Consider the following 11423-nt stretch of genomic DNA (forward strand, 5'->3'; position numbering starts at 1 on the left):
TATGTAAATATATGTGTAATTTGTATGTACTTACTATGTGAAATTGCACAATATGTTGATGTTCGATCCAGTTTAACATTTAAATTTGCAAAAATTGTAATTGAGACCTGAATAAGAGGTATATAAGTTCTCTAAATTGGTATTGAAAACACATACATACATGTAATTAAATTATATATGTACATATATATAAAAATAATACAATAATGAAAAAACTTACATGTGTTTGATTTAAATGTAGTCACCCCACTGTACCATCTGCATCCTCTCTCTTTTGCAATACATCTATGAATTTCTCGTGCTCATCCATTGAAATTGTCCATACTACCTTATTGGTGGGTCTCCCTTTGTATCTTTCTAATTTGATATTTGTTGCCACAACCAAATGAGAATAGTGTAAAATCTTCTTTTCGGTTTGGTAGTCTTCAAATGCTAGCAAACCATTTCTTCTTGTTAGGTATCTATGTAGCCAAGTGCCAACTACAACAACAAACCCGATTTGATACTCGGAACCATCATCATCTACTTGATGACATGTCAATTTTTTCTTAGGTTCCACACATCTAGCTAGCCATATCCTACAAGATAAGATAAAGTATAGAAACACTTTAATCACATGAGTGTACATATGAAAATTATATAAATTGAAGCATGAGATCACAAAAAAAATCTAATTAAATTATGCATACAAGGTTCTATGAGGTCTAAAATATGATCATAGTCTTCTGATGCAAAAGTAACATTCTGGAAATGCATGTCAGTAGGTGCTAATGATTTTTCTTGCCAATCTTCAACCCATTATGTATTCTCACATTCTTCTCATTCACCTGCAAGACAAAATTGACAAAAATAAGCAAGCTCCCTAGTCCATATAGTCCAAGTGCTAGAATATGAACTCCTAAATGAATGCCATTTAGCTGACCCACTAATTATATCACAATCATATCTTGAAGGGATATTATTTTCTTCAACTAGGTAGAAGAAATGTTTGATTGTAGAGTTCTAACTTGATCTCATGTATAAATATTTGTTACACCATTTGACAATCTCATGTGAATTTTTGAATTTAGCTTTTTCCTCAAATTTTAATTTCTCTCTACTAAGGGATCTCTTCATGCATGTACCAACACCATCATGTTCTCCTTTACCATGTCTAGCCTCAAAAAAATTCCACACATGTTGGATTTTAGTTTTCCTATGTGTCCTACTCAACTAATAGAACATTCTAGCATTCTTGAATTGTCCTGTACAATTATCTGACCATATCCAATGTTGTGTCATTTGAATTTGTCTCTCTTTTAAATTATCATAAAAGACCTTGAAACAATATTGGACAAACTCAGATGAATGGAGTTTATTATCACTTAAATAAAAATGGTACTCTCTCAATATTTTTTGATCCCCCTCTGTACTATCAGGTGCATGCCTATAAACTATATTAACATAAATTGTTACTTGCACTGAATTGTAATATTGTGCTTGTACCTCTTCTTGCGATGCAAGAATTTAGTTCTCTAAAAAGTCAACAACTTAAAGTAGAGTACCAATTGGAAATGTATGCTTACATATGCGAAATTGTCCATCAAGCCATCTAGAATATTGAGAGTGTTTAACATATTTTGGTATGATCACACTCTTAAACTCATCCATAAATGCATGACAACTAACTTTATCTGTAACTAGATCACACCTTCTTCCAATCTTCCCATGCTTCAATGGATATTCAATAGTTTTGAATCTTTTTACCTCGACTAATTGTTGTCCAAAAGTAGTCAAAGCATTTTCATGCAAACATTCATCTAACAAAGAAAGATTGTTGCACATATCACAGGTACTAGAAAGACATGCATTGAAAAGAAAGTATTGATCATAAGGTGGCTTACAAAACAAACCTAATATGAAATCTTTTATAGTTTGAGGTGGTATTTTTATACCACATTCTTGCAATATTTCTTTACTATGTATGGTACCATGTATAGATCAAAATACATCATAATGGTAACAAAATTGAATATGAGTTTTACAACAACATGTGATTCTTTCCTTGTTAATCCTTACATACCATGGTTTACACATTTCAAAAGATCTTTGACTAATGGTAATATTTAATACCTTACCATCTACAAATTTTTTAAACAATTCAGTTTGAGTCATGTCCAAAAGGTGTTTAGGATGTGGATCACGTATTTTTGACCCAATTCTAAATTTAAGAACATCTCTTGAATTAGGTGATACTCTTCTACTATCATGCCAAAAAATTTCAATCAAACTTTTGACTTCACTAGTAAGTTTCATATCACATCTTGGGAGTCTACCACTAGAAGTCCATAAAATATTTGTTGGATCACATTCAAAGTTAACCCTTCTCTTTACAGCTCTTTCTAAAGTCTTACAATTCACATTAAGATATCCACTTATATTGCTAATCAATATTTTGTCAGATGTTGATTTGTTAACTAAAGATGTTGTTATTGCTTGTCGTGTTGCATTCTTATCTTTAGACCGACTTCTCTTTTCGATAACATCAAAGGCACTAGCAACAGTCGATACAACTTGTTTTAAAGACTCATTTTTATTCTTGGGTTTGCATACATTCCCAACCTTCTTATTACTTTTCGCATTTTAGACATTTTAATTAGTTGCAACATTAGCTGACATTGAAACCCAAATTTCTTATTATAAAAAAAATGCCTATACAATCTATTAGCATGTGTCCTAATTTGTCTCCATGAAACCAATCCCTCAAAATTATCTAACACATCATTAGGAATATGAAAATTATGTTCAGACACTTTACTATCATCCTGACATGTTTCTTTAGTAGTTGGTGTTTCTATGTCTACATTCATGCAATTTTCATTTTCAAACACTTTACTATTTTCACTGTTATTTGGGATTTGAATATCATTTTTAAATTTTCTTGGTATTTCTTTCGAGGTAGGCATTTCAACTGGAGTGTTTTGTGCATGATCATTTGACAATTGCTTCTCATGAAGAAAATCTAAATTGTTTAAATCATAACCTGCTTCTAAAAGATCACCAATTTCATCACAAGAGAAAATTCAAGGCTTTGGAGACACACCTGTATTCAATGCATGATTAGAATGTCCACCTGAATTTTCTTGTATTGGGTTCTCTTCTTTGACCTCTTCATCCATCGTGGTATCCTCAATGTCTTTCTCCTTTGAAACATTGTTCAAGTCTCTAATTCTCTATCTTATCTCTTGTTGATGTTGTGCTTCATTCTCTTTATTTGCTGCAATCTCCTCATCTGTTAGAACTTTTTCTTTCTTCTTTCTTCGTTGTTTTGATCCCATGTTTGCACCAATTTTGAATTTGAATCAGTAGCTTGCAAATTGTATAAGACGACAAGAAAACAGAATAAGCATGACAAAATTTGTTGTTGCAGATTGAAACTGTTATTCAATCATTTCAATCATTGAAACTCGATCGGTGGGGCAACTTTTGGGGCCCAATAGGTACATTAGAAATGGGCACCCGATTGCTTGAAAATTGGGCACTTGATTCTTTAAAAATTAGGTACCCATTTATAAATCAGGTACCTGATTTTAAAAAGAATTGGGTACTTGATTTTTAAATAGTTAGGTACAATGTTTTAAAGCAATTGGGTACCCGATTTTTGAATTACAAATTAGGTGCCCGATTCTTGAGACATGAGCAGGAATTTGGTATGGCTCCCAAATTTTGCATGGGGTTTTGCCTTAGGGAAAGGCATGGCATAGGCTTGGTCCCACCAAGCCATGCCTTTATGATCCCTTTTTTTTCTAAGGCATTTAATCGACAATTTCTGGTATTGTCGTAATTTTTTTATAGTCATTCTCATTGAATTTTTTGACGAGACAAAAACCCATTATAGGTCTTACTATTCTGATTTCAAAAATATAAATTTTATAGTGTTATTAGTTTATTTTCTATTTTTCCATTATTTATTAATCAAAACTATCTCCTAAACATTGAAAAGTGGCATTCACTAAAACTTTAATAAATTTTTTATTTTATAATTTTTCTTAAATTAATTTACATGTCATCAATCTACATATAATTCTTTTGATGTTAAAAAAAAAAATTTGAAAAAAGTGAGATTTTGATCAAATTATGTGGTCCGTAAATGAGAGGTTTTAAAATTTACCTTTATAGCCAATTAATAATAAAAAAATTATTCAATAAAAAATTAAGGAAAAATATTTTTATCAATCTTAGGTGTATTAGGTAACTCGCTTTAAAAGGATTTATGAAAATTCATTTATTTGTGTCAAATTATGGTGTTCGTACATGAACGTGGTATGGTCTTGAAATAGGCATTTTGAAAAAGAGGTTTTTAAATATCTATACCAAAAAAATAATTTATCACATGGGTACACAAATAAATTACATATTTAAAAACTAGATTTCGAACACTAAAAATTTTATTTCTGGAGTTTTTTTATATTCAATCTCTAAATACCTTAAATTTTGACATCAATTGATGAAAAATGTCAAAAAAGGAAAAACCCTTCCACATTTTGGCCAAAAGTGAGACCCAACTTCTTGCACTGACCCATATTTTGATACCTTTAAAAATCTGTGAAAAACCCTAGGTTTGGCTTTTTAAGTTTTATCCTAGCACAAAAATTTAGAAAAAAGAGGAGCGAATATTCTTTTCCTCCCTGCTTGGACATCATTGTTGAGTCTTTTCAAAAAGGGGTCTTTATCCTACCATCGGATCTAACTTTAATCTACAATTGTCACATATTCGCTATGGCAAGATGCTCACATGTTACACATAGCAAGGTAGCGACCATCAAAGAATTATGTGTGATATTGAAAAATGAAATCTAGCACCGCAAAAAATGTTAACAAGAAGACATTATGACCATGTGATATGTCCTAGGTTTGTTAGCTTTAAGAAGAAATATACATGGAAAAAATTTGCAAGTGGTGTCACCGGAGTTCAAGTTTATCCGGCAATTCGCCAAGTCGCTATCAAGAAATCCATGTGACTTGCCAGTGGCAATATAGCGAGTGCCCAAATTTTGCAAAGATGGCAATCTTTTGAAGTAAGAAGTGATTTTGAAGATCCTGAGGAGGATATGGTGTAGGGTTCACTTTTATTTCTCTACAAGTTATGTCATTCATAGTCCTTTTCAGGGCATCATTTTTAATGGTTACTAGGAGGTTGCCATATCACTAGCCAGATAGTTGGTGATTTTGTCGGTAGCAATGTAACGACTTGCCTGAAAATAATAATCACGGCAACGCCAAGGACATGAGATATCACAACAAGTTTAAAACAATATATATGTGTGTGCCATCATGTAAGCCAACTCAGTGACAATAGTACCTGGACCCACCCACCATGTATAAAACATATGGAGAATTCTAATTGTTAGATCATGCATGGATCAATGATAGTCGTTAACTCACTATGGAAAGATGTGTGAAGGCTATGTATAGCAAGTTAGCAAATGAGGGACCCACCATTGTTCTCTTAAAAGTTTTTTAAAATATTTTTCACATGATCAAATCAGAATTAGTGGTTGTCGCATACTCGCTATGGCAAGATGCTCGAAAGATAAGCATAGCGAGGTAGTGACTTGATGACACATGTACTCAGTCATCCATGGGCCCAGTTTGGAATGTCAACATTAGAGGAAAGGTACAGACAGAGGCAGTTTATTGGTTTGATTGCTAGCTTATTCAGAAGAAAACTGAGTCACCCTAGTTTTCATCCTTGGATCGTAGGATTTTTCAAAAATCAACGGTGCAAATTTAAAAGGAAGTTCGATGCTACTCTATTTTATTTTTTTTCTGCACATTTATGATGAATGAAAGCTTTGTGTGTGGGAGAAACAGAGTATAACACATGAGATTTTCATTAATTCCAGCCCCACACAAACAAAGATTGCAAGTTTTCTGAGCACAAAAGCCTGTTGATTGTATTGTGTTAAGCTTGGTAAGGATGTGAAGCTATTCCTCAGATGTTCGAGATCAATTACAAAAGTTTAGAGAAGAACAAGTTCAGCATACTCATATTACAACCTCTGTGGCATTCCAGTTCTTTCAATACTATCAAGATGCCTCCTAAGAAAGCATTTTCTGGGAAAATTAATTATATGGATAGGAATGTCCATGATGATCTATTAGAATTACTCCAAGAATCCACTACAGAGCCTGCACAAGTTAAAAGGTTAATTTCCTTAAACCTTAGGCTTAAAGTTGTTGATGGCCTATATGACAAGGGAAACTGGGTTAGGGATGCAACAACTACTTAAAATGGTCTTATCTTGTTTAAAAAGTGGTTTTCAGAAAGGAAGTTGTTTGCCCTACATGCTAATGTCTAGAATTTTGATTTGGGAAAGTTAGTAGTTTTGAGTGTTTTCATGGATTATGATCAAGCCATTAGGGTTGTGAGAAGAAAGGATGGTGTGCCTCTGATCTCAATTAGTCCTAAAGAAATTAGAGAGGTTTTCCACCTAGAACCATTGTCAAATTACAATAAGCAAATCAATTTGCTAGAATTAGAGAATGAATACAAAGAAAAGAAGGATGTAATTAGGGGAGGTGCATTGAGGGCACATATTGGTACAATAGGAACTTTTCTAGTAATTACTGCAGCCTCTAAAGAGCCTTTTAAGAAGAGTCTTTTCACCTCCCGGGCTGTAGAGATATACAGGACTTCATGCCAAGTTTTTGGTGAAGATGAGCAAGAGTTCATGCCCATTGGTCTCATGTACATGATGGTTCAAATTTCTTCCTTTGGTGTAGATGTTATTTTTTATTTTGCTTCCTTTTTGGATAAAGAAATTCACATTGGTTTAGTGGGGATTGCGAAGGGCAAGGTAGAGAAAACTTTTGGCCACTACTCTCTATTAATGCATATTTTTTTGTTCAAAGGAGTAACATATTTTGGTAATGATATGGAATTGAAGAGAGAGGAGAATGGGGAAAAACTACCAACCCAGTTGTGGAGTGTAGATATGACCTAGGATGCAAGTAATGCTAGTTTTTTCAGATTTGATAGGTATTTTGCTTCTAAATTGAGATGCCTCATATTGAGTGACAATCCCAGAGTCCCTAAGGCACTAATGAGTATCACCAGGCCTATGGATAACCCCCATAACTTGAAAGTTTCACATAATTGGGGAGATATTATCCCTTACTCTATTTCTACTATTTTTAGAATCTATGGTTTTAAAGGAAGTCCTCATGTCTTGCCTTACCAAGTACCTTTGAAGGTAGGAATGGCTGAAGTTTTGTGGTAGTTAGGAGGAGTAGAATAAATGTTTTTGTTGAAAAGGCAATTAGGGTCAATTTTCCCTACCTGCATAGTGGCCCATTAGTTTGTAATTACCAAAGGGGGTTGGCTCTTTTTGCATAAAGTTTTGGAATAGTATATGATGGTTGTCTCTCATCCCCGTTTTTGTTATTCTGAGGGATTTTTCAATCAGACATTGAGGCATAGAATTAAGTTGGGATAGATCAAGCATGATTCTTATTATCTAGAGGACATTATAAGGAATGAATTCTCATTACAGGAGTAGAAAACTAAAAAGGAAAAATGGAGAGTTTACTCCTAGGTCCTAGAATTCATTCATTGTTTTGATCAGAAATATAATTGTTTAGATAATGCAAATACAGAGGCTAACAAAATAAATAAGCCCATGAATAACTTCCATGAAATAATGGAATTTATGAATGAGAAGAAACAATTTTTTGTTGATTCCTATCCTGATAAGGCCAGAGAAGTCATGAGGAGGTTGGCTTTCACTCCTAATATAGGAGCTGGTCAAATAATTGTACAAAAGAAGCCTGGGTACACTATAATACAGAATAAAAGGGCCCGTTTAGATAAGGGTAAGAAAATAATAGGATCCACCTGTATAGGCCAAGAGGAGAGACCTGATGAACCTAGTCCCAAGAGGCAGAAGGTAATAACAAAAGAAAGGCCTCAAGTTGAGAAATACTCACCCACTCAATCCCCTTTGAGGATTGGAGAAGAACAGCTCATAGGTGAGAAAATTGAGAAGATGGGATCATAGGGAGGCATTTTTATTACTCAAGTAGAATTAGATGAGGGTAACCCTCCAGAACCTCCTATCCCAAGTTTGGATCTAACTATAGTAGATTATAGAGGCAAGGAATTGGACCCTGTACTAGAATAGGCAAGTCATCAATTTTTGGCTGATGACAGCTTTGTGAAATCTAGGGCTTTTTAGTTGTTTACATGGAGGGAAAACATGAATATATTTGACGAAAAATGTAAAAGGTTGAAAACAGAGCATCCAAAAATGGATGAAGCCTCTATCCAGAACCAAACAAAAGAAGAAATGATGAGAGAATTTCAAAATATAAGCCCTGAGGAAGGGAGGCATATGGTCAAGGCATCTAACATTTTATTATTGCCAAATTGGGATATTGTTGATGCCTTAGTTTTTAGTTCTATTTCAAATAGATTAACTTTGCAAGACCAAAATAAAGAGGACTTTCAAGGCACTGCATTCATTGAAGATCAAGCTGCATTGGTCAGTTGGTCACTAAGAAGAGGATCCAGAGCCGCATCAGCACAGCCAAATGATTCTGGATTGATGGGAAGCTTAATTATGAGAAGAATTGTTGATACATCACATGTGCAGGTAGCACACTGGAATGTGGACTCTTCCAAGTTTCTTTTGGCCACTACTAAGAAGGAGGAATAGGTCATAATGGAGTTACAGAATAAATATGAAATGATTCTTGAGTCTTATAATAGGGAGGTAAAAAGCAGATTTGAGCTTGAATACAAGCTAATGGGGAAGTCTACTAGGCCTAGAATAACATACCCCCGTCCTCCAGTGGAACCTTTTAAATCTACTCCCCTTGTAGAAATACCAGACACACCTCAAAGGCTAGAATATTATACAGCTGAGGATTTTGAAGAAGAGAAAAGTAAGCTATGGGCCTTACATGTAGAGTTAAATATGCAATATGAGGATAAGCTTAGAAAGGCTCTAATGTATTTAGTAGATAAAATTGAATGACCCTTATTCTTTGGTCAGTTGGAAAGAGTAATAAGTATATGGGAGGAATTGAAAACCCATGATGAAACCCTCAAGCCTATCGTTAATAAGTGGGAAAAAAGGGAAAAGGAAATCACCCTTTTATGTTGTTTAGTTATAAGCTCTTCCCATGACCACATTGAAAAATTGTATAATATTTCTAATGACCTATCAGATTTTGATAACAAGAGAGTTGCTCTACAACTAAATTTTTTTTTTTATTTGAATAAGTACAAGAATCAAAAATTTGATCTATTTCCTTATGCCTTGGATTGAAAGAATAAATTGTAAAATAAGGATGAGTAGAGTAAAGAACTGGATGATCTTTTCTACATAAGGATAAATAAAGTTGTCAATGAAAAGGGGCATGCTTGGTGGGCCACCACAACTGAGGAATTGGTTAAAGTCTAGTTTGTTTTGAAAAAGAGGCTAATTATATATTAAAGAAGCAAGGTAGTATTCTACAATTCAGCTAGCAAGAATTTGTTTGTTTGTTTGTTTGTTCGATTCTTTAAAGCAAGAATTTGTTTGTTTTGAAAAAGAGGTCGATTATATATTAAAGAAGCAAGGTAGTATTCTACAATTCAGCTAGCCAGATGATCTACATTTTAACACTTGGATGGCAAATATTCCTTCGGACGAGCAATTGGAAGAGGTCAATTCAAATGATGATGAGGAACAAAAGGGTGAGGTATAGGTCATTGACAAATCAACACCAGAATTAAAGAAAGAAGAAGGTGAAAAAGTAATATTGCCTACTCAAGGTGAAAGCAGTTAAGACCCGTAGGGAAAAACTCATTTGGGGGCAGCATAGTATAACCCCTCATTGGCTAGTTTGGTAGCTACATATTCTGAAGAACCAGAATAGTAAGGGACAAATCAAAAGTTGATGATTTATAGCAATAATATAAATGAGCTTGCCTAAAGGATATTTGATGGACTAGGCATTCTGTTGTGATCATTTTTTTATTTTGTATGATGTTTTGTTTCTTGGACACTTGTCAAATCACAGTTGCCCTTTGCTTGTTGCAACTCATGCTATATAAATGAGTTTTCAAGGCATTGTGATAGTCTAAAACTTGTAGAATTTTTTTGTTTCTCAAGAAAAGTACATTCAGTCGATCCAATAGTATGTAGGTGTTTTGAGTTTACTTCAAATTGTACTTTCTAATAACAAATTGAAATGACAGAAAAGGCAACCTATTATGGGCTTTCAATTGGTTTCTATTATTTATTGTATTAGTCATCTGAAAAGATAATACAAAGGGGTACTTAAAGCATATTTGTGTCATCAATTTTTGTATCCTTTTTATGGGTTTGTCTACTTTGAGGTCATTTTAAATAAGGTTTAACTTGGCTAAATGAAATCTGGATAGGTTGTATACTTATATCACTATTGCTTTTAATTCAAAGAATTATAGAAATGCTTCAATGAATCAGTAGGGTTTATGAGTTTATAGAAAGGATGTTTCATAAGAATGGAAAAGGGTGATTACAACTAATTAATTCATTTACAGGTTATTTGAATTAGATCTCCCACCAATAGCTAATTCTCTACCCAATGGATAAGGCACTGGTCTCATAGATCAGAAGTAAGAAAGGGTGAATTCTACTATTGCATATCAAATCATTTAACATAAAAAATCAAAACCATTTCATTCTATTTTGTTTAGAGTTACAAATGCTAGTTACCACTCATTTGCATATAGTTTTTTGAGTTTTAGATAGCCACTGATTCTAGAAATACTTGTAAATCATAGGAGATTTATAACCAAATCTTCTTATAGGGGATATAGATAAATTTGAGAAGCTTTTTTGGAGAAAATTGATAAATTGTGTATATGCATGAGGGTAAACGATGAGAATCAGAATGAAACTAAAGTAATTTCATACCACAATTTGCATTTGAATCATCCCTAGGTACACCTGCCTTGGTTTAGCAAAGCCTAAAAAGTAGGAAACCATCCTTTGGTTTTGCTGAAGTTGGGTTATAGTGGTTTGTTCATATAATTGCTATGGGAATTGGCTGATCCTTAGATTGTGTGATTCATTTCACTGTGATATTGAGCAATTTGTTGCTCAGTAGTTTCAAACACCAATAGACATGAGGAAGAACACTGTTGTAAAATAAAACATATTTGGGTTTGATGCTTATTTTAAAACATTTTGTAAAATAAAAAGGCTCATAGCACTAAACAAATGTAAGAATAGTAAATTAGAAATCCAAAACAATTCCATGGGCATTTATAAAGATTATAGAGTAACAGTGACAACATAAATTTAAATTTGTATGCTCAAAATTTTAATTGCAAAGCGAAGGAACAAACAATTCATAAGTTGTTTAGTTTTGTTTATTTTTTATTCCATCTTGTGGTAGTGTTATTGAGA

This window comes from Cupressus sempervirens, chromosome 8 (genome assembly GCF_028749045.1).
Source record: "Cupressus sempervirens isolate cs-2001-9-10 chromosome 8, ASM2874904v1, whole genome shotgun sequence".
NCBI lineage: Eukaryota > Viridiplantae > Streptophyta > Pinopsida > Cupressales > Cupressaceae > Cupressus > Cupressus sempervirens.